Source organism: Tenrec ecaudatus, chromosome 1, assembly GCF_050624435.1.
Source record: "Tenrec ecaudatus isolate mTenEca1 chromosome 1, mTenEca1.hap1, whole genome shotgun sequence".
Lineage (NCBI taxonomy): Eukaryota > Metazoa > Chordata > Mammalia > Afrosoricida > Tenrecidae > Tenrec > Tenrec ecaudatus.
The window spans coordinates 262391656-262397069 of NC_134530.1; the positions used below are offsets into that span (position 1 = coordinate 262391656).

At 42.3% G+C, this 5414-nt stretch overlaps 1 non-coding gene across 1 annotated transcript; it reads right to left on the bottom strand.

The window, feature by feature from the left end:
- Positions 1–225: 225 nt before the first annotated feature.
- LOC142437856 (small nucleolar RNA SNORA48) lies at positions 226–368 on the bottom strand. The gene has a single exon (XR_012782364.1). It is a non-coding gene; the product is annotated as a small nucleolar RNA SNORA48 (small nucleolar RNA).
- Positions 369–5414: the final 5046 nt, after the last annotated feature.

A 5414-nucleotide genomic window follows, 5' to 3' on the forward strand; every position in this document is an offset into this window, starting at 1 on the left:
AGAAAACTAGGACAATGATATATTTGGGAGCCATTATTTTGCTCACTATAGGTGGAAAGAGAAATCTGGGACTGCAAATTTTATTTACATAAGCCCTCATTATGCATGGAAGTACCGAAGAGACAGAAATGGTACCAGAATATTGCAAGCTAGATGGAAGATGGATGAAAGGTAACTCATTTGTAGGCCCATAAAGGCTAAACCTTTTTTTTTTTCCTCACAATTTAATGTGCCCTAGGCATGAAACAGCTCTGGCCACGATCTAGGCATCAAGCTAGGATGAACAAAGGGCTGCCAGTCTGCTCTGCCCCTGACTGATATAAGAGCACCACCACCAATCAGGTGTCTCTTTGCCCATAGCCAGGATATCAAGGCTAAACCTTAATTCAGTGATTTGGAAAGATAAGAAAGTAGCTTACTTTAGATTGTAGAATTCGTGAAAGGCTTATGAATTGAATGATCCAGGTATCCCTATTGGAGAGGCTGCAATATGGGATGCTACAATAAGGCATACTGGTAGAATATCTAGTTAAGAATCCCATTTTACTTTCCTCACTTAGGAAAATTAACCTTTTCAATGCTAGCCAAAAGCTAGGACTTTCATTTCTCAAAACAAAACAAGAAACAGAAAGTATCTTCTCTAGTGAAGCAACTCAATTAAACACGTTAGATATACTGAGGTAGTGGATGGACTTTGGGCCTCTACTCATACTCTCTCTCAATGCAAGACCACTTTTTTCCCTAACAAACTGGCATTCTGTGATGCTCACCCTACCAGCACAAACCCTGAAGACAAAATGGGTGCAGAAGCAAATGTAGTGAAGAAAGCAGATTGTGCCCGGCTATCAAAAGATATAGCATCTGGGGTCTTAAAAGCTTGAAGTTAAGCAAGCAGCCATCTAGCTCAGAAGCAACAAACACCACACAGAAGAAGCATACCAGCCTGTGTGACCATGAGTTGCTGAAGGGATCAGGTAACAAGCAACAGAAGACCCAAAACAAGCACACAAACAAACAAACAAACAAACAAAGAAACCATATATTATTGAGAATGAGGTGGGTCAGAAAAGAGATCCAAACCCACATGTAGACAATGGAGCATCCCTTCACAGAAGGGTCACAAGGAAGAGACGAGTCAATCAGAGTACAGTAAAAACCGATGAAACACAATATTTCTCTAGTTCCTTGAGGCTTCCCCATCATGACCCCAGTACTGCCTTTCATTGCGGGCTAGACAGGAGCTTTGCACAGGTATAGATAACAGATAAGAGCTCACGACAGATGGAATACAGGAACAGGAATGGGATTAACAATACTGGAAGGGTAGGGGAAGTGGGGAGAGGAGGGGAGGAAGGGCAAACAGATAGCAATGATCAACACATAACCACACACACACCCCTCCTGGGGGACAAACAACAGAAACCATGGGGGAATGGAGACAGTGGTTGGTTAAGATATGAAAATAATAATATGTCATAATTTATCAAGGGGTCATGAGGGTCGGGGGTGGGAAGAGGAGCTGATACTAAGGGCTTAATCAAAAGTAAATGTCTAGAAAATAATGATGGCAGCATATGTAGAAATATGCTTGATATAATTGTTGTGTGGATTGTTATAAGAGCTGTAAGATCCCCCAATAAAATGATCATTTAATTAACAAAAACATGCTAGAATAAATATATCCACATGCTTGGCATTTCTAAACAGATTTCCATCCTTTATTTTTCAATATGAACATGAAACAAGGACTATTTGAGGAAAATTGCATTACAAAAAACAGTGCAAGACAAACAGTCATGTAAGCAAGCAAACACATACAAAGCAGCTGAGAGAAAGCAGATTACAATAAAGAAAGTCTTAAAAATAGTTAATAGGCTCATACACATCAAAATCAGATGTTGAAACTTTGGAGCAAAAGCAAGTGGCTCCAAGAAAGGAGCAATCACATAATAAAAAGAGAACAAATAGGAAAAAATAGCACAGGAAATAGAAAACTCAGTAGAACGTTTAGAAGAAGAAATATTGGAACAATCAGATAATAGATGAGGAAAGAGACCAAAAACACAAATACTGGATTAAAAGGTCTTAGTATGCATATCACAATGAGTAAAAGTAAATGTATATTAAAGTCCATGGGTGTGAAATTTTAAAACATTGTAGACACAGAGGATTCTACACTACAACCAGCGGGATAGGTTAAACCTGATTACATTCAAAGGGATAGGGGGAGGTGGTGTTAACTAACCCAGGCACAAGGGTACAACATGGGATCCAAATTGGTGGTGAGGGGGTAGTGGCAGGCCTGGTAGGGAATGATCAAGGGTAAGGTTACGTAAAGAAGAGGTATAGCTATAACCCAGGTGTGGATGGAGCATGATAGTGGGGCAGGAGGAAAGTCAAGGGAAGTAGAGGAAAGAGCTAGGAGGCAAAGGGCATTTATAGAGGTCTATACAAAGATATGTACATGCAAATATATATATATATATATATATATATATATATATATATATATATATATATATATATATATATATATGATGGGGAAATAGATCTATGTGTCTATACTTATAGGTTTAGTATTAAGGTGGCGGAAGGACCTTGGGCCTCTACTTAAGCACTCCCTCAATGCATGAATACTTTCTTCTATTAAATTGGTATTCTATGATGCTTACCTTCCTGACACAACTGCTGAAGCCAAAGCTGGTGAATAAGTAAATGTGGTGAAGAAAGCTGATGGTGCTCGGCTATCAAAAGAGATAGCATCTGGGGTCTTAAAGGCTTGAAGATAAACAAGCAGCCATCTAGCTCAGAAGCAACAAAGCCCACATGGAAGAAGACACTAACCTGTGTGATCACGTGGTTCCGAAGGGATCAGTTATCAGGCATCAAAGAACAAAAAATCATATCATTGGCTGCACACCTCCATGATACAATCGCTGAGGACCAATGGATGCATAAGCAAATGTGGCGAAGAAAGCTGATGATGCCCGGCTATCAAAAGAGGTAGTGTCTGGGGTCTTAAAGGCTTGAAGGTGAATAAGCGGTCATCTAGCTCAGAAGCAACAAAGCCCACATGGAACAAGCACACCAGTCTGTGCGATCACGAGGTGTTGAAGGGATCAGGTATAAGGCATCATCATCATTAAAAAAAAATCTTACCATAGTGAATGAAGGGAGAAGTGCAGAGTGGAGACCCAAGCCCATTTGTTGGCCACTGGAGATCCCCTCACAGAGGGGTATAGAGGAGGAGATGAGTCAGTCAGGGTGTGACGTAGCACCGATGAAGAATACAGCTTTCCTCCAGTTCCTAAATGCTTCTTCTCCGCCCCCCCCCCCATCCCCACTACCATGATCCGAATTCTACCTTGCAAGTCCGGATAGAGCAGAGGTTGTACACTGGTGCATATAGGAGCTGGAGGCACAGGGAATTCAGGGTGGATGATACCTTCAGGACCAGGGGTGTGAGGGACGATGCTGGGAGAGTAGAGGGTGAGTGGGTTGGAAAGGGGGAGCCGATTACAAGGATCTACATGTGACCTCCTCCCTGGGGACGGACAACAGAAAAGTGGGTGAAGGGAGATGCCGCATAGGGCAAGATATGACAAAATAATAATTTATAAATTATCAAGGGCTCATGAGGGAGGGGGTTCGAGGAGTGAGTGGAAAAGAGAGGACCTGATGCAAAGGGCTTAAGTGGGGAGCAAATGCTTCGAAAATGATTAGGGCAAAAAATGTACAGATATGCTTTATACAATTGATGTATGTATATGTATGGATTGTGATAAGAGTTGTATGAGCCCCTAATAAAATGTTTAAAAAAAAGAATAGCTTCAGATATCTGAACAGCACTAAGACAGTAAAGCCATGTCTTCACAATTCAGGGGAATTTTAATTAACTCTATAACTTTATAGTAGCCAAAGCATCAACCAAACATGATATTCAAAGAAGACACCGATGGCTATAGGCTAGACAGTGCTTCACAGGATTCTCACGGTCTTGACTAAAGGGATGGACACACAGAGGAAGAATTTATGGCTCTATGGCCTTCCAGAGGCGAGGTTCTTTTGACCTCTTGGTCTCTTCCTCTCATACTGCATAGCCTCCCTCAGTCTGGGGCAGGCCTCAACTTGCCTACTAAATTACTGGGAAAACCAGGAAGGACCTGTTAGTCAGTCCCCGGAGCGGCCTCCCACATGAGACTGCTGCTACCCTGCTCACTTTGCGACCCCGGAGACCCAAGCACTCACCCCACTCAAAATCTTGGCTGTGGAAATCTGTTAGAAGAGATATTCATGGACATTATATACTGATGAAAGGGTCAGTTCATCAAGAAGATTTAACAATCATGAAATCATTGCAGCACCTAAATATATAAAGCAAACAGTTATAGAAATGAAGGGAGAAATAGATAGCTAATTGCCATTGAGCCGATTTCAGCTGATATCAAACTTAGGCTGCTGGTTGATCTCACTGAGTTGGTTCCAATCCACAGCGGCCAGAACACAACACAACACAACACAACAAAACACTGGCAGATCCTGTGCCATCCTCACAATTGTTCCCATGCTCCAACCATCGAATCCATCTCTTTGAGGGGCTTCCTCTCTTTCAATGTCCCTTTGCTTTACTGAACATGGTGTTCTTCTCCAGTGCGGTAGTTACACAATTTCATATCAACTTGATAAATAAACATGGAGGGGTGGAATCTAGCCTGTCAATCAGGTCACAGCCTGGTGATCCCTCCTTGTGGGCATAGCCTTCTCATGAGGATTCTGGGGCTTCTTCTCTTCCTCCCTGGAGGCAGGGCAAACTCTCTCTGCTTCACAGTCTTGTTGACAAGCCACATGGAGCCACTCTGATGGCAGCTAGAGCCCTGGAGGTGGGTCCACTGCCATTGGATTCACGGGACTTTTCCCCTACCAGCCTGTGATCTTCTTTCGGCACCATTGCATGTGCTGTGTGAGTCTGAAGAGGAATTCATGGGCTAATATGGGACTTAGTCTGGGTAATCTAGAGGAACAAATTCATAGACACTCATATGTATATAAGAAAAAGCTTTATATACAAGAGAAATTGAATATTCAGAAAATATCCCAGTCCAAATCAAGTCCCTAAGTCCCATATTAGCCCATATGTCTGATACCAATCTGTAAATTCTTCTTCAAAATCATGCAAAACATGTGATGACACTGAATGCAGGAAGATCACAGGCCAGTGAAAAGCATTGTGGATCCAGTGGTGGTGGAAGCATCTCAGCCTTGGTGTGGATCTCCATGTGGCTCCTACAGCTTCAGGGCTCTGGAGTAGCTCCGTGTGTCTTCTCAAAAGGAATGTTTTGCAGGGAGGGAGTATGTCCTGTCTCCAGCGAGCGATTTATCTCCTTAGCACCTCCAAAATCATGTCATCAATTAGT